We start from the raw sequence: 19,251 nt of genomic DNA, 5'->3' as shown, positions 1-19,251 counted from the left end.
GATGGAACCTTTCTCAGGGAAAAAAATATTTTGAGAAGAAAATGATGAAGTCTAGATGTGGGTAAACCAACTATCTCCTCTGGAGATTGAAGACAGTCACATTTGGCAGGGAACACTCAGTCAACTGATAGATCAGGCAATTGACAAAGCAGGAAAAGTGCATCTGGTGCATTATTAAGTATCAAGATGATGAACATAGGTCATAATTAAGCTTGTACTTAACAACTCATTGACTTGAGTAATAATAACAATGACTTTATAAAAGCACCTTCCTATCTTTTTTCTCATTGTCCTCGCAAAGAAATTTAACAATGTCTGTGTTGTCATTATCAGGAAAATATGTCAGGCTTCTCCTTAATTAAAGCCTTCCCTGTAGTCTTCACATTAAAATTTTTATGTTTTCCATTTTTAAAGATTATTTCAGTTGCTCTTTGGAGACAAATCACTGTATAAATCCTCACATACAAATAAATAAGTCAACCTATTACATGTTGTAAGACAGTTACTTCATATATATATGTCTGTACATAAGAGGCAAAAAATTATTAGAGAAATTTCATATGAATGCTATATTTTGATGGATGGAAACACTAAAATGAATTACATAATAGAAATAACATACACAGTATTCTGTAAAATCTGTATTACATCATCATATATCTTTGCATGAAGATTGAGTGATTGTATGTCTCACCTGTCAGATGAAAGAAGAGAGAGGAATGTACTGATAATTAGAAATAATATTTTACTAGTATTCCTAATTTATTAAAAGAGAGGGTAAGATTTGAGTTAAGGTTAAATAATAAGGAATTAGAATTCCATATTCAATGGAAATAAAATGTATAAGTCTGATTAAATAAGAAACCAATATACATTAGAAAAAAAAATAGCTGACAGAGGGTGATTTTAATATGGCAATTAGTCCCTGACCAAATGGACAATAAAAAATTGGGTTCTGTGAATTTCACTGTATGTAAATTTCACATGATTTTTCAGGGAAAAGCTTTTTTTTTAAGATTTATTTATTTATTCATGAGAGACAGAGAGAGAGAGAAGCAGAGACACAGGCAGAGGGAGAAGCAGGCTCCATGCAGGGAACTTGATGTGGAACTTGATCCTGGGGTCTCCAGGATCATGCCCTGGGCCAAAGGCAGGTGCTAAACCACTGAGCCACCCAGGGATCCCCCGAGAAAATTTTTTAAAAAAGATTTTATTTACTTATTTGACACAGAGACAGAGCACAAATTGGGGGAGCGGTAAGCAGGGGGAGAGGGAGAAACAGGTTCCCCACTGAGCAGAGAGCCTGATGTGGGGCTCCATTCCAGGGTCTTGGGACATGACCTGAGCCAAAGGCAGATGCTTAACCAACTGAGCCACCCAGGGAAAAGTTTTTGATCTATACCACAAATCAAGCATTGGACAGCAGACACATCAGAGTTGTGGACCTCACATTTCTGAACAATTTAGTAAGCCCACAAATCCATAGTTATTAATATTGTTATTTTTTCCCATTATCGTTGTTACTGTTTAGTTGAAATTTCAATATAACTGCCCTTTCTGTAGTCAAGTAATTTATTTGTCTGGAACAATGCCAGTTTAGTGAAGCATGTGATGCATATTAAGATCTACTTCTCTGATTATCCCTAGTCCTCATACAGTGAGAGCAGGTGTTGGGAAGAGTACCAGTTTTACTCATTCTAGAGTCTCTATCTTCACCAAGATTCAAGAGAGCTGTTAAGAGAAATGCATTTGTCTAGACAGAGAGGGAAAACTATTCACTATCATTTCCATTTCTAACTTCTTCTTTTGATTAAAAAAAAAACTCCACCATCGTAGGAAAATTTTACTGATAAGAAGCCCCAGAAGATCCTCAAATATGTGAAATGGGGCCTTTTCATTTAAGTATAATGGACTTGGATGAAGATATGAATGCGAAGGGTGAAGCTTGAATATTCTTCTGTCTCACAACATTTATATCTTGCTATCCACAGCATATGCTTGTCTATGTATATGATACAGGTTAAGAGCAAGGACTTTGGTAAAAGGTCTGGGTTTGAATAAAAGCCCAGGGCCAGATGGCTTCACAGGCAAATTCTATCAAACATTAAAGACTTAATACCTGTTCTTCTCAAACTGTTCCAAAAAAGAAAGGAAGAAAAGCTTCCAAGTTCATTTTATGAGGCCATTATTAACCTACTACCAAAACCAGATAAAGACACTACCAAAAAAAAAAAAAAAAGAAAGAAAGAAAGAAAAAGAAAAAGAAAGAGAACTACAGGCCATTCATTTTTTCTGATGAATATAGATGCCAAAATCCTTAACAAAATATTAGCAAACAGAATCCAACAATACATTAAAAAATCATTCACCATAATCAAGTAGGATATTATTCCTGGGATGCAGTGGTGGTTTAATATTCACATATCAATCAATACCATACATCACATCAATAAAAGAAAGGATAAAACCTATGTAATAATTTCAGTAGAGGGCAGCCTTGGTGGCTCAGCAGTTTAGCGCTGCCTTCAGCCCAGGGCATGATGCTGGAGACCTGGGGTCGAGTCGCATGTCAGGCTCCTTGCATGGAGCCTGCTTCTCCCTCTGCCTGTGCCTCTGCATCTCTCTCTCTCTGTGTCTCTCATGAATGAATGAATGAATGAATGAATGAATAAATAAATAAATAAATAAATAATCTTTAAAAAAGTAATAGGGCAGCCCTGGTGGCTCAGCGGTTTAGAGCTACCTTCAGCCTAAGGCGTGGTCCTAAAGACCCAGGATCAAGTCCCACGTTGGGCTCCCTGCATGGAGCCCGCTTCTCCCTCTGCCTGTCTCTCTGCCTCTCTCTTTCTCTCTGTGTCTCTCATAAATAAATAAATAAAAATCTTTAAAAAATAATAATAATAATGTCAGTAGATGCAATGTGTTTGACAGTACAACATACATTCATGATAAAAACCCTCAAAAAAGTAGGTACAGAGAGAACATACCTCTCTTCTCTCACAGTTTGCTGATTTCTTTAGTGGATTACTTGGATTAATTTCTCTTTATTTTTTGCATATGTGTTGCCAGTTTTTGATTTGTGGTTACCATCAGGTTTACGTATAACATCTTATGCAAAAAGCAGTCTATATTAAGTTGATGGTCCCCTTAAGTTTGAATCCATTCTAAAAGCACTTAATTTTTACTCTCTCCAAAACATTTAATGTGTATGGTGACATACTTTACATCTTTTTATTTCATGAATCCCTTGACTAGTTTTTGTAGACTCACTGCTCTTTGCTTCTTACTTTTCTTACTCCTGCTTATGGTCTTTCTTTTTCACTCAAAGCCTCCCCTTTAACATTCCTTGTAAGGTTGGTTTAGCTGTGATGAATTCCCTTAACTTTTGTTTGGGAAACGATTTCTCTCTTTTTATTCTGAATGATAACCTTGTTGGTTAGAATATTCGTGGTTGCAGATGTTTTTTTCAGCACTTAATATATATATTGTCACTCCCTTCTGGACCACAAAATTTTTGCTAAAATCAGCTTCTAGTGTTATGGGGTTTCCCTTGTTTGTGACTATTTTCTTTTCTCTTGCTGCTTTTAAAATTCTTTTTCCCACTACATTTTGCCGTTTTTAATTGCTGTGTGTCTGGTGTGGACCTCCTTGGGTTGATTTTGTTGGGGGTGCTCTGTACCTCTTAAATCTGGATTTCTGTTTCCTTCCTCAGATTTGGGAAGCCTTCAGCTATTATATCTTCAAATACATTTTCTACCCCCTTTTCTCTTTCTTCTGGGATTCCTATTATGCAAATATTATTATGCTTGATGGTGTTGTGAGTTCCCTAAATCTATTTTCATTTTTTTATTATTTTTTTCTCCCTCTTATTCAGCTCGATTGCTTTCTGTTACTCTGCCTGCCAGGTCACTGACCTCATTCTTCTGCCTCCTTGAGTTCTGTTTCCTCTCTTCTATCCAATGTGTTTTTAACTTCAGTTATTGAGTTCTTCATCTCTGACTGGTTCTTTTTTATGTTCTCTCTTTGCTGAGTGTCCCATGGAGGTTCTCCACTCTTTTCTCAAATTTAGTGAGTGTCTCTATGACTATTACTTTAAATTCTCTACCAGGCATATTATCTGCATTTCATTTAGCTCTCTTGTTTTGATACTGTACTGTTCTTTTATTTGGGACATATTCCTCTATCTCCTTATTTTATCTAATTCTCTGTGTCTGATTCTGTGTGTTTGGAATGTCAGCTACATATCCTGCTCTTAACGATAGTGACCTTTTGAAAAAGAGGTCCTGTTGTGCCTTGCAATGCAGTGTCCCCTGTTCCCCAGAACTTGATGCTTCACAAGTGTCTCCTATGTGGGTTGTCTGTGCCCTACTATTGTGGCTCACTTGTATTTGTCTTTAGTCCAGTCATCTGCAATGGTTCTCTTTGCCTGTTGTGGCTAGGCTTGGTCTCTGTGTTGTTAATAGGTCAGTCTGGGGCTCACCTTGGGCTTGAGTTTACTCAGACCAGCAGTTTTCCAGAGCTTCAGTCTCACTGAACTGCAGGGCAGGCTCCCTACGTTGTCCCCTGCAAAGCTGTTAATGGGTGGAGCTTATGGTCAGAACAGATGTCTGGCCCCAGCCCCCTGCTGGGGCTGCAGTCAAACTGGTATGTGTGGTTTCTTTCCCTCTCCCCAGGGCAGGAGTCATTGTGAAGTGGTGCTAGTCCCTGTTAGGGCTGCTTGCACACTGTCAGTCTTGTGACACAGCTTTAGATTGACTCCTGCTGAGGGTGTGTTGAAGTGGACAGGTCCACAGGAGAATTCTGGGGTGAGGCATGAAGTGTTAGCAAGCTAAATGGAGAGTATTCATGCTGAATCCTGCAGGTGTCCAGATATACAGGCTCAGGGGTAGGGGAATGCAGTTGCACCCATCAGCTCTTTTGTTCTTGGAGAAGTCTCCTGAAGATCCCTACACCCCCAGCACAAGTTGTGATATCAGGAAATCATGGGATGCCTAGGTGGTTCAGTGGTTGAGCATCTGCGTTTGACTCCCAGAGTCCCGGACCGGGTCCCACAAGGGGTTCCCCGCAGGGAGCCTGCTTCTCCTTCTGTCTATGTCTCTGCCTCTCTATGTGTGTCTCTCATGAATAAATAAGTAAAATCTAAAAACAAAACAAAAACAAAAAAAAAAACAAACAAAAACAAAAAAACAAAAAAAAAAGCTGCTGCTTCTGTGCTATATTTTGAGTCCATTTCTTGAGGCATTATTAGAGTTCCTGGTACAGTCCTTTTCATGAGGCTCTGAAACTGCCCTACCTTATAAAAAACAGTGTTTGGCCTCTGCCTCATGTCAGAGTTTTTGGGCAAGCAGGAAAGGAAATCAGTATTACCTGTTGAGGATAAGGATGAATCATTATGGTTAATTATATCAGTAACCAACAACATCAGAATGGAGGAAAGTAAAACCCTATTTTTGGATATGATATACAAATGTTATATAAGGATTATATCAGTTTTCCTTTAGGATAGTAACATGCTGTGTGTGATATATGAGTACTTTTCTATAAAGTATATAATCTCAGAAATATATTTAGATTAATAACATTTTTACCAGAATGTAACAACCAATAAAGTTGAAACTTGTCTGATTTCATAATTCTTCTCTCATAGCTTTTATGATAGTATGGAGCTAATAATGAAATAGAATACACATGCAAAAAAGATTATTTCTAGTAGTATTTACCACTGTTACTGTTTGTAAGGTAAGAAAACAAAATAGTTTAAAAAGATATCTTGGATTTGTTCATTCATTTACCCTTGTTTTTTCTAAATTTTGTGGCTGGCTTTGAGAAGACAAATTCAAAAGCATTAGCAAAAGAGATTGGTCACTTGACTTTTAACGTAAATACCTGAGAACAATGAATGGTTGTAGCTTGGTTTCTTGCTAATTGAAACGACAACACAATATTTATAAATAAACATAAGAAGTTAGGGTAACTATAAGCAATCTTAGCTGTCTCAGAAGTAAGAACTTCTGGGTTTTGTTTTTTTAAGTAATCAAGACAAAACACAGTAGCATAAGCACAGAAACTTAATGTGTTGAGAAAGAATCTCAAGTATCTGGGCAGATTATGCAGAAAATATAAATTATATAGTATATTAATATATAGTGCATAGAAAAATAATATATATCAATTATATATCATATAATAACATGATTATTATATATTAAATTACATATAAATGTAAAATTATAGTCGAATATATAATCAAATATCTTTCATATATAATTCTAATATTTATTTGCATATATATTAGATACATATCTTTAGATCTTAAACTTATATATTATAGACTTATATAATCTAATATATAATTAATGTACATATATTAAATGCATGTTATGTAAGTAACAGGATATAGATATATGATATACTTATGTCATTAATATATATATAATCTCTTATATGTTAGCTTATATATTATATGTATTATATATTACATATATAGTACATATATTAAATATATATTGTTAGAACTTTAACTTCTTCAGAAAATAATTCTATCTTAAGATCTATTTTGCCTGATAGTAATAGAGCCAATATTTATATATTAACTATATTACATATTAATATACATAGTAGAGTAAAAAGTAAATATTAATAAAAATATAGGATATATGATTGATATATAATATAAATATTAATATATTAAGATGTATGTAATACATAAATATATACACACATACATATGTATATACACACATAAATACACAAATACAGAGATTGAATCTGTGTGAATCTAAGTTTTCAATATAAGAAACTAGAAAAAAGGAAGAATATGCACAAAGTGGAATGGCGGAAATAAATGATCAAATTAAGAAAAGATTAATTAATATAGTCTAACTTCACTTATAAACACTAGAAACAAAAATACTGAATAAGATGTCAAGCCAAGCCCAGCAATATGTGTATGTGTATTAAAAAAAGTAAAAAATAATAATAAAAATAAATTAAGTAAGTAAGTAAAATGTGAAAACCCTAAGTGTTGGTAAGATATGGAACAACTGGAACTCTCATACACTGTTGGTTGGAATAGAAATTGATAAAACTACTTTGAAAAACTTTTAAAACTTTAATAGAATCATAAATGTAAAAAATACATCTAAACCACAAAAAGCCCTAATACTGTATTTAAGAACCTTTTAATAATTCTCAAAACCATTACTCTAGGATCACTCAGAAATTTTCTTCACATTTTTTTCTTCACATTTTTCTGAGCTGAAATTTCTTTGTTTACAACAACAAATGTACTAAATGTCAGTTATTGATGAGAAGTTGTCTAGTGTGCTAGAAAGACTCGGCCCATGCCGAGTCCACAGTTCTTTGGGTGGTCCCTGAGTACTGTTTGGTGCCCGTGGCCCCTTGCACCCATGAAGTCTTGCTTGCCAATTTCCCTTGGGGTTGTAATAAAACCGAATGTTGTGCCCCAGTGTCCACTAGGAATTCAACAGGTTGCCCCTCCACTCTGAGAGTTACCCTGGGCTCGGGGAGGGGTGCCGAACCCTGACTCCCCTAGTTGTCCAGGTCCTCCATCTCCAAGATCTTGGCAGGGGCCTTAGGTCTTTTGTTAAGACAGCCTTTCACCCAGTGGCCCTCTTCTTTGCAATAAGCACATTGGTTTTTGTTCAGCTTAGGGTGCTCCCGACGGGGACCAGGGCCATCCTCCTTACCTGTCCCTGAAGGTGTCCTTCTTGAGGTGCTTCCGTCTTTCCCGTGGATCATCCATGGTTGTAGCCAGCAGGATCTTGGCCAGGTTCTGGGTCTGCTGGTCACTTAGTTTGGTTTGTTTTTCTTCCGGACTTTCTTTATTATTATAGACTCGTTCTGCTACTATCACTAAGTCCTGCAAGCTCTTCTCTCCCAGTCTCTCTACTCTTTCCAATTTTTTTTTTAATGTCCGGAGCGGCCTGGTTAACAAAAGCCATGATAATTGCGGCCTTTGTTTCCGGGGCTTCTGGGTTCATAGGGGCGTACGGCCTAAAAGCCTCTATGATTCTAAGAAGGCTGCTGGACTCTCATCCTTACCCTCTCTCACATCATAGACCTTGGCCAGATTGGTAGGCTTGCGCGCGGCAGCCTGGAGACCTGCCACTAGATTCTGGCGGTGGACCCGGAGTCTCTCCTTACCTTCAGCTGAGTTGTAGTCCCAGGTGGGGCGGGATAAAGGGAAGGCAGCATTTATGAGGTCTAGGTTTTGAGTCGGCTGTCTGTCCTTTCCCAGAACAGACTTCCGGGCTTCCACCTGAATTCGTTCTCTCTCCTCAGTGGTGAAGAAAACCTTCAAGAGCTGTTGGCAGTCATCCCAAGTAGGCTGGTGGGTAAAGAGAACAGTATCTAAAAGCCCGATTAGATCTCTCGGATTATCAGAGAACTTTGCATCATGGGTTTTCCAATTATATAAATCACTGGTGGAGAATGGCCAATATAACATTAGCTGTCCGCCAGTCTCATCGGGGGGCCCCATGGCTCGGAGAGGAAGGGCGGTGGAGTCCACCAGCCCCGCATTTGGAGGTGTGTCCGCGTGTCCCTGCTGCTGGCCCGTGCACAGGGACTCCCTGGTCAGGGAGGGGTGGCGCCCCTTCTGCAGCGCCCCCCCCCTGTGCCTCTAATGGAGGGGCAGAAGGAGGAGGGGGTGCCTGGTAGGGCGGTGGGAGAATCAGGTCCTCCGGGGAGGAATCCTGGAAGACCGGATAAAGGGGCGCTTGGGGAGTGGAGTCGGTCTCCTTCTCGGCTTTCCGCAAGGCTAGAATCTCGGTGGGTCTTGCTTTGGGGGGTAAAAATGGTTTTAGCCAAGGAGGGGGATTCTCGATCATGTCCTGCCAGATCAGGTATAGGGCACCTGGCCAAAGCGGCCGTCCGGTTTGTCCCTGATCAGGGCCTTAACCTGTAACATAATAGGTAGGTGAAAAGTTCCTTCTCAGGACCATCCCATGTCAAAGGTTGGCCATTCTGATATGCAATAAATTTGGAATCTCTCTCTCTGTATGTCTATGCTCAGAATACGAGCTCTTTCCCTAACATCCGAGAAATGGGAGAGCATAAGAGACAGGGGAGTGGTTTCTGTCTCCCCCATTATGTCCACAATCCGCACCAAGACACAGACAATAAAGACGATTAACAAGGACCCAACAACACAGACAAACATTCCAATGTGGCCGCAGAGACAAAAACAGAAAGTAACCCGAAGGGCTGGCAGTCAGCCCTCCGTACAGACGAGGATTCCGTCCTCCTTACTGATAAGGACTCTGTCCTCCAGGCGGGGGCAAGGGACGTCTCCTCAAGACCCCCGTCCATGGCCCATCAGCGCGTCCTCCTAAGCCAATGCTGACCCAATACAGATTGGAATTCCTACAGGTTAGAGCTCTCAGAGAATATGCGCGCAAAAGGTGGAAAAAGTTGAGCGCACTCACCACGCGTGAAACCCTCCAGATGGGGTCCTGGGGGTTTCTCGGATCCCAGACGAGTCCCCAAATGTTGTGCCCAAGATTACGTATCCAAGAAACCACCAAGGAGCCGACACCGATGCAAACACACGAGGGTTTATTTACAAGCTGGAGCTTGTGTCCAAGTACACCCGACACAGCGGAGCAGGGACTTGGACCCCGAGGTGGTTTTCAGCTTAGTTTTATGGGTTGGTCTGGGGGACCTCCAGAAGTGGGGGGGGGGGGGATTTCTCAAGTTCTGTTTACATTCTGATATGGGGCTTTCAAGGGCATTGAGCTCTGTTCTCATTCTAATATGGGGCTTTCCAGGGCGTTAAGCTGTAAGCTTTTTTTTTTTTTTTCCTGTAACTGAAGTAATGTAAATTTCAGCTCTTATTCACAGGGGCCTGGGATGGCTGGACGTGTGCTAACGCTGAACTTAAAGTGGAATGGCCTTAATTTTCTCAGCCTCCACACTGAGACCTATTATCTGGCCCATGAATGATAAATGAACTCATTTGAGGCACTGCAGGTTAACTTTAGAGAGTCAGGGAAAAAGTTTCCTGTTTTCCAATCTCTTCATCTCTTTGCCACTCTAGTCATTTGCAGTGACTTTGAATCCTGTTGCTCTTATTGGACTCTGTTTAACATCCTTCCCACGTCTAAATGGCTTAATTACTGGAATTAAGATTTTGAAGAATCATTTAAGAGTATCTTGTTGGAGACAGGATACCCAATTAGGAAGTACTGAGAAGGCAGTTACTCTGCTCCCAGCATCCTTCATCTCAGTCCTAATGGAATTCTGCTTTTCCCTCTCAAATAACAATCTTTTTTTTTAAATTTTTTTTTAATTTTATTTATTTATGATAGTCACATAGAGAGAGAGAGAGAGGCAGAGACACAGGCAGAGGGAGAAGCAGGCTCCATGCACCGGGAGCCCGATGTGGGATTCGATCCCGGGTCTCCAGGATCGCGCCCTGGGCCAAAGGCAGGCGCCAAACCGCTGCACCACCCAGGGATCCCTCAAATAACAATCTTTTGATCTCTGTGAAAGAAGCAAAGATCAAGCTGATCCTCAGAATGAATCTCCTCTTTCCTCTACTTCTTCAAAGATCTAATTAAGTTTGAGTTGTACTTATTTTTTTAAATGTTTTCCAATGCAATTACCAGACACAAAAGAAAATTACTTCCTTTATTATCATAACTGAAAACACCATTTCTTTTTTCTTCTAGTATTTTTATGTTACATTTTAAATCAATGAGAGTCATGTAAATTTAACATTTTTCTCTGACAGTTCACAGTAAGAGACTTTCATGGTAATGCCACAAATAGTTGCTTTTTTTTTTTCTTGTGTAAGAACTCTTACCTCTAACACAAGTCATTTGTGTTAAATGTAACACAATTGTGTAAATTTCTAATTTACTTTAGAAACATAATGATTTTTATTTTCCAGAACAGCAATTGAGAATGTTTAACAGACTAGATGATGTAGTGAAAAAAGCTGTGATCTACTTCTGACCCAGTATTTACTATTTGTTTTCAGCAAGTGAAATCTGAATTCTGAATCCCCAGTTTCATATCTGTAGAACAATATTTCTCCATGGTGCTATTTGGAGGAAGAATCAAATGTGGAAATACATATGTGCTGTTTTTAAACTGCCAAGGCTGCTACAATTAAGTTTTATTATTACCATGGTGCTAGAAGAAAAACATGAAAGGGCTCATAAAGCATAGCAATAGTTAATCTCACTTTTTAGTGTTTACTTTATGCAGCTACTTGCATTCATTTGAATGCTTTCAAATGTCATTTCGAGAGTTTGAAATGCTCCTGAATGCTGTATCAGTTCTGCTCTAAAAAAATCCAGGAGATGACTACTGAGATTCCAAATACAGAATGAAAGAGCAGCTCAGATCCACGCTTACCTAGCCACACTCCAGCAGTCTTGACATATGTATCAGGCAGACTTCATGAAAATTTACTTCTAGCAATAATGACACAAATGATACACCTTCCATGATGTGAATTCAGTGGCAAATGTGTATTAACATTTTGAGATCAGTCTGCCTCATATACATTTGCTTCTTTCACTCATTGTCTCTTCCACCAAACCTACCATGCAGGAAAACCTCTGATACACAAAGCTGTTGGGAATTTGGTCTTTGTGGCTGTGTTATCTAGAGCGTTCTTTGAACTCCTGATTAGTTCAGAGATTTTAGGTCTGTAGCAGATTGGAGACCCTTGCAAGGCTGAAATCATATTGCATTTTATTTGGTGGAGTAAAGTGAAACTAAATAGAGCTGAGTGAGGAAAAGAGGTAAGAAAACAGAGCCTAATAGATAATGACACACTGTGATGGTTAATTTTGTATGTTACCATGGTTATGCTATGGTGCCCAATAGTTTGGTCAAGAACTAGTGTAGACGTTACTGTGAATATATTTTTTAGATGTGAATAACATTTAAATTAGTAAGCTTTGAGTAAAGCAGATTACATTCTGTAGGGTGGGTGGGCATCATTCAAACAGTTGAAGGCCTTAAGAGCAAAGACCAGTTTCCTATAGAAGAAGGAATTCAGCCTCAAGACAGTGCCACAGAAGCCTTGCCTGAATTTCTCATTTGCCTGTGCAATTTGGGCTCAAGACTATAACATCAATTCTTACCTGAATTAGAACTGCAAGCTTGCCCTATAGATTTTAGACTTGCCAGCCTCCACAATGGTGTGAGCCCATTTCCTCTTTTGAAATAAAGGTTTGATTGATTGATTGATTGATTGATTGAGAGCATGCAGGAGAAGGGGCAGAGGGAGAAGATAACAAGTTTCTAGATAAACGTTGTGGTTGTTTTTCCCTCCAAATTCTAATCTTAAGGATAATACTTTTTTCTTAAAATATAGCCATTTACAGATTTTCTTAAAATCCATTCATTTGCTTTGGAAAGAAATCTAAAATTTGCTGTCTGTAAAGAAATATTAATGCTATAAAATTCGTGTTCATTCTGGGAGGCCTGAGACACCCTTTTTTTTTTTTTTTTTTTTTTTTAGGAAAATGTTAGAAGGGAACTAACATTTAGGAGACTGGCACAGAGTTGTTTGAAAGATTAAGAGGGAAAAAAAAGAAAGATTAAGAGGAGTTATGACTATGGATGTAGTGTGCATGTTTGCACACAAACCAATCAAGAATAAGCTGACCCAAGTATCTAGACATAACTGTGCCAGTCTCTTTGGGTACAGAAGCTTGTGTTCTCCTAAGAGAGACAAAGCTAAAACATACTACACATTTATACCAATATTTTGGGGTTCACAAAACTTTTTGCTCAGATCCATAAATAAAATAATAAAGCAAAAAGTACAAAAAAAAAAAAAAAAGAGTTGAGCTGCTTGTTCAAGGCTGTATAGGAGTGACCAGAGCAGGGCTCCACTGGTTTGCTTAAATTTCCCCCTGCTCTAGCCCTGCTCTTGGAGGTGCCATGGAGAACCATCTGAGAACCATTGAGAAGTCAAGTTTTCTATTTCCTCATATTCTAGAACCTGTGGATTACATATGTGTTATCCATGAAAGGCATTTGAGGGTGGACAGAGAATTACTGAAAAAGATATATACATAGACAAAAGTAAAATTGAAATTTCAATTTCAGAAAATGTGAAAAAAAAAAAAGACCTGCCTTAAAGACTACATGTCACAAAAATTACAGGAGAATGATTATATGGCTATGGAAATTCACAAGAGAAAATGCCAACATGACTGAACACTCTTGGGAAGCTGACACTCTATAGGTCGGATTTGGATGGGAAGAGGACAAGAAGGGAACTGTCTAGGGGTAGCAAGAGCATGAGCACAAGTGCTAGAGCAGAAATGACAAACTGAGAAATTAGGAAGCTTGAGAATCTTTGAGTCCTGACTTCTTTCTGCTGAATACCTTCTTCAACTCATTTCTCTCTTCTTGCATTTTACTATAAACAGGAGGAAACAAGCTCCTTTAATACTTTCCTGAGCAATCTACTCAGATAAATATCCGATTTTATTGTTTCCAAGTTCAAACTTCCACAAAATACTAGAACACTCGTTAAGCCAAGTTTTTGCCATTTTATGACAAGGTTCTCTTTTTTTATGGTTTCCAATAACATGTTCCTTATTTCCATCTGAGATCTCACAGAAAGATCTTCAACATCCATATTTTGAACAATCTGTTTCTGATTAGTTATGTATTCTCTAAGAAGATACAGTCTATCTCTGAAGATCTTGCTTTTGTTTCTGAACTCTTACCAGAATCGCCTTCAACATCTATTACCTCTACCAATAGTTCCTTCACAGCAATGTGGGCTTTTCCCAGCATGGCCCTCCAAACTCCTACAGCCTTATTACCCCTTATCCTGTTCTAAGGCTGCTTTGACATTTTTAGGTATTTGTCTCAGTAGGACCCTACTTCTTGGTACAAAATCAGAGGGGAAAATGAAATGATCTTTTTAAAGATTTTTATTTATTTGAGAGCACATGAGTGAGAGAGAGAAAAAAAAAAGAAAAAATACGAAAGTAAAAGAATAAACTCTAAAATGACCAAAGTTAAGAAGTTAATAAACTGGAAAAAAGAACTGAGAATTTTACCCAGGATGCAGTATAAAGAGAAAAGTGAAAAGGTTTATATCGAGTGTTCCTTGAGAATCACTGTTTCATAAACTTTTAATGGATTCTAGTATAAGATTATAGAGCAATATTGGAACAAAGTGGTCAAATACATAACAGCTGAGAAATTTTAATATAAATAAAAATTGACACAGAAAACTAAGCTATGATTTATGAATCTAACAAAACTTAGGAAAGGAAGAAAAAAGGAACCAGGAGAAATCTTTGATGAAACAAAACTAAAACTATAAAATATGGTTTGTCGTATAACTTGAAATACACTATAATGACAATAAAATGTAATAGATTAAATCGCTTTAATAAATATCAGAAATTGGGATCTCTGGGTGGTGCAGCGGTTTGGCGCCTGCCTTTGGCCCAGGGCGCGATCCTGGAGACCCGGGATCGAATCCCACGTTGGGTTTCCGGTGTATGGAGCCTGCTTCTCCCTCTGCCTATGTCTCTGCCTCTCTCTCTCTCTCTCTCTCTGTGACTATCATAAATAAATAAAAATTAAAAAAAAATAAATAAATAAATATCAGAAATTATCAGTGTGGATATAAAAAATCAGTTATATGCTGCTTACAGGGGACACTGTTACACACACAACCTAAAACAGAAAATATAAAAAAGGAAAAAAAAGAAATAGACTAAGCATATATGAACCGAAAAAAAAGGTAGTGCAACAATATCTGTCAAAGTAGAATATGAAGTCGAAGCATTAATGTGAATAAAGCACATAATTATAGAGCTATAATTATAAGCTATAATTCATGAAAATGCTAATAGAAATTATAAATTTGTATGTGCCTAATAATATAGACCTAAACTGTAAAACACCAAAAGCCAACAACTATGAAAACTCAGAATTGCAAAATAAAAGTGAAAAGCTCATAGAAGCATAATGGCAAATTTTAACACCTCTCTCAGAAACTACACATTTGGAGAATATATAGAGAATTTGAGTAACACATATGACAGAATTGTGAGTTTACATATCCCTGTATTCAAAAGAGAGTATAAAAAAAAAAAAGAGAGAGTATAACAGAGAATACACATTCTCCTAAAGCATGCATGCAACATTTTAAATATTTATAAAATTAACTGTATACTCTCAGTCACAAAGAGTCATAGTTATTCAAACCACATTATCTGATTACAATGCAGTTTAATTAGAAATTAACTATTACAACTAGTAATTAAAATCCTACAGGTTAGAAAATCTGAAAAAAAGCCAAAAGTTTTTAATGACTAGGTTAAACAAGACTTCACAAGGAAAATCATAAACTGTAATGGTTTTATCAACAAACTAAAATATGAAAAATAAATTTGTGAGGTATAGCTAAAACAGTACTTAGAAGTTATGAATAGCCTTAAATATATTTACTACAATGACCTAGCATTTAATGCAAGAAGCTAGATGAAGAAATCAAAACAGTAAGAAAGTTGAAGCAACAGAATTATAAAAACACAAATTAATAAGCCTAGGAAAAACATTTATGGAGATGATTTTTAAAATCAATTTCTTTGAAAGCTAATAAACTAGGTAAGCCTCTAGAAAGTTTGACTAGACGTGTACACACATAAGTGTTATCATCATATAACGGAATACTACTGTTCAGCCACTTAGACTGAGTGAACCAGATCATCAATACAGAGGAATCACAGATAAAATTGCTGAATGATAAGATTTCTGTAATTTAGGGACCTCTGGGTGACTCAGCGATTGAGCATCTGTCTGCCTTTGGCTCAAGGTGTGATCCCAGTCTGGGGATCGAGTCCCGCATCTGGCTCCCTGTGAAGAGCCATCTGCTTCTCCCTCTGTCTGTGTCTCTGCCTATCTCTCTCTTATGAATAAATACAAAATCTTTAAAAAATTCTGTGGTATATTTACTTATTCATTTAACAGTGTTTTGTATGTTTACATATACAATTCAATGTGTGTGTGTATGCATGGGTATGTTGTAGATATTTATATGACCAAGTTACCTACAACATGTTCTTAAGAAGTATGAAGCACATGGTGAAGTGTTAGCTTTTTAAATCTTTCAAGAATTTAAATTGATATATGTGTACTTGGAGTTTCTTTCCCCCTTCTCCTAATCCTAGTCTTTCCTTGCATAGAGATAATTATTATCCTAAGGATGGTGTTGTTTTGTTTTGTTTTGTTTTGTTTTGTTTTGTTTCCCAACCAGTTTTATACTTTTACATTTTGGAAAACCTCCCATTCTTATAAAGCAGTTTCTCTTTATCCACTTTAAGAAATTACAATTTTCCTTTGACAATTTGGTGTTTTTACTTGTTTCTTTTATTTCACAAAGGAATGACTTCATTCTTTAAAAGAGTAAGCCAACTAAGTTAATACTGACATTGAGGCCCAAGACTATGAAGAAACCAATTTGTTCTTAGCACCAGTTATGCTATGGGTAAGTAAAACAAAACAAAACTGGAAAATAGTCACCATCCACTATAAATCTTCAGAGTATTTATTGTCCCATTCGACTAGCATGGAAAGAATTACAGAAAAATATAAAAGGCATTGTTCAGTGCTCTCTGAAAAAAAGTTGGTTTCTTGTACTGATATATATTCCATTCACCAAATTCTTTTTTTTTTTTTTCATTCACCAAATTCTTACATGTTGCTCATATGAATAAAAATTAAGTCATATTGGGCAGCTCGGGTGGCTCAGTGGTTTAGTGCTGCCTTCAGCCCAGGGCATGATCCTGGAGACCCAGGATCGAGTCCCATGTTGGGCTCCCTGCATGGAGCCTGCTTCTCCCTCTGCCTGTGTCTCTTCCTCTATTTCTCTCTCTGTGTCTCTTGTGAATAAATAAATAAATAAATAAATAGATAGATAGATAGATAGATACATAAATGTTTTTTAAAATTGAGTGATATATACATAGTAATTATATATATATATATATCAATATATATAATTTTATTTATCATGGTAATTGATCCATACCAGCTATGAGAATTAGTTTTCTTATATTGGTAGCCAGTGAGTAACTTTCTTTCTGGAATAAAGATAGTCATTCTAAGTACTTTTATTTAACTTTTCGAAATGTTTGCTTTAACTGTATCACTAAGTGCATATTAACTAAAGATTACACATATCTTACTCCCAGGTATGGTAAAGGCCAATATGGGAACACCTGATTGCCTGTCATTCATTCTAGATTATGCAATTAGATCCTTTTACAATTTATCAGAGTTCTCAGGATCTTTTCCTCAAAATTAAGAAATGAATTGCTGTTCCCAGAGATATTATGCTTGAGTATCCTGAGGGAAAAACTAACATTTATTAACTATTTCTCTATGTCAGAAATCTCTTCTCTGAGTCACAGTTGACAAATTAGTTCAGTTTCAGCTTTTCTATACCTCCTTGTATTTCTATCTCCTCTTGTATTTCTATCTCCTCTTCTTTTCAATTTCTTTCTTTCTTTTTTTAAAATATCTTTGTTGGTTTAAAAACTCACAGATGCATTGCCCAGCTATGTTTTTTGCACCTTTTATTCTGAATTGTTGATATTTAAAAGAAATTTCATACAAACATGTAATTATTCCCAAATATATCACACCAATTTCACATTTTTTGTATAATGAATAAAAATAGTATATCCAAGAACATGTCAATCAGCCTGTGAAGTCATATCTAAAACAATTACTCAAACCTATGACTTGCTGTCGCCCCCTAAAATTTCATGTGCTGTTCTACCTCTTGTTTTAAAACTTGCAGTTTCTACCAATCTCTATAAAATCTCTATACTCTTAGAAAATTGAACATATTCATTCATACATTTTTTTGAGTAGACATTTAGCCAGGCTTTAAAAGAAGTACAGAACTAACACAAGATACAGTTGTTTACCACAGGAATTTGGATTTTCTGGATAATGTATGAACACACCAGCGTAATTCCTGATGGTCAAAGCAGCATATGAGCCAATGTCCAGTAGGGGCAAGTGCTCATGTTTTCTAAAGAACTATTAAATTGAGATCAGAAAGGCTTTGTGAAATTTCTAGGAATGGAGAACCCAAATGGCTAGGCTACTTAGTGTGTAGCAATGAAGAGTCCAAGAAGAGGTGAGAATTATAGTAGATAAGTGAGTGTGGTTTATTCAGGAAACAAGGAAATCTCTGACCCAGCTAAAGTTAAGGATCTGCACTGGGAAAGAGTGAAGACAATACTAATTAACAGAGCAGGCTGCATTGTGCAGGATCTTAAAGAGAACATATTTTTTATAGGGAAAAAAGGAATAACAACAAAGATTTACTGAAAACTTTGATGGCTTCTTATCAGGGAGTGAAATGTTAAACTGTGAATTAAGAAATATCTTTAGAAAAATGTTTACTAATGTTCAAAGGATCATTAACTAATAGGGTCACTTCAAAAGGGTCAAATCATGTCAAATAAATGTGGAAAAATACTGGGGCATTTGACTTCCAAAAGGAAAATATGAATTTCCCAAGCCTATTGGACGAGAGAACCCTTTCTGGGAAAGGGAAAACAATGCATGGATCATATATTCTATATGCACTGATAGCAATCTCCGTCTATACACTAGCATATGTAAGAAATGTACAGTACTGTAGTTCTAAATAGCTCACTTGATGTCTAGTTTGATTCTCTGTTCCGAGACTGGTAGAGATTTAGGATTTCTTAATTGTCCCCATGAGTGTGTCTATGTTCTGGAGTCTTCTAGTGCCAGGGAGGCTATAAAATGGTGAAGTGGCACTTATCTGGTTGCTCTGTGTCATTGATGTATACTAATAGACACTAAGGTGTCCAAACTGCTCTCTGGTCCTGGGAAATTGGTGTGTACTCCTGTTGCTGAGGCATGTCTTTCAGACCCAGTGGCTTTCTATTTCTATTTTCTATTTCTAGAATAGTATGCTATTCTGGGACTGATGGAGATACTTTTACTAACTGATCTGTTCCATGTTGAGGTATAAGAAGCTCTGTGTGGACATAGAGGGCCCCATCGTTCTGAGACATGTCAGCTCGTTATTCTGTGAGGTATTTCTGCTTCCTTTTGGTTTCTATCCAGGAAATGGTGCAGATATCCCATGTACCTACCTAGTGGTTTGGGGTTTTTCCCATGAGATTGCCCATGAGATTAATTCCCATGAGATTAAATCTTCTACTGTATGCCACAAATCATTGT

General features: G+C 37.1%; 1 long non-coding RNA gene across 2 annotated transcripts in view; it reads left to right on the top strand.

The window, feature by feature from the left end:
• Positions 1 to 19,251, top strand: part of LOC140612209 (uncharacterized) — a 72,594-nt gene that overhangs the window by 43,911 nt on the left and 9,432 nt on the right. The window contains exon 3 of one of the 2 annotated variants that reach the window (XR_012013510.1): positions 16,403 to 16,507. The exons of the other annotated variant lie outside the window; for it this stretch is intronic. This is a non-coding gene — a long non-coding RNA (uncharacterized lncRNA). The remainder of the gene's footprint in view (positions 1 to 16,402; positions 16,508 to 19,251) is intronic. 2 annotated transcript variants of the gene reach the window in all.

Source organism: Canis lupus, chromosome 21 (assembly GCF_048164855.1).
Source record: "Canis lupus baileyi chromosome 21, mCanLup2.hap1, whole genome shotgun sequence".
Taxonomy (NCBI): domain Eukaryota; kingdom Metazoa; phylum Chordata; class Mammalia; order Carnivora; family Canidae; genus Canis; species Canis lupus.
Note: the sequence above shows the minus strand (reverse complement) of the source record. Positions and strands in the feature narration are given on the sequence as shown.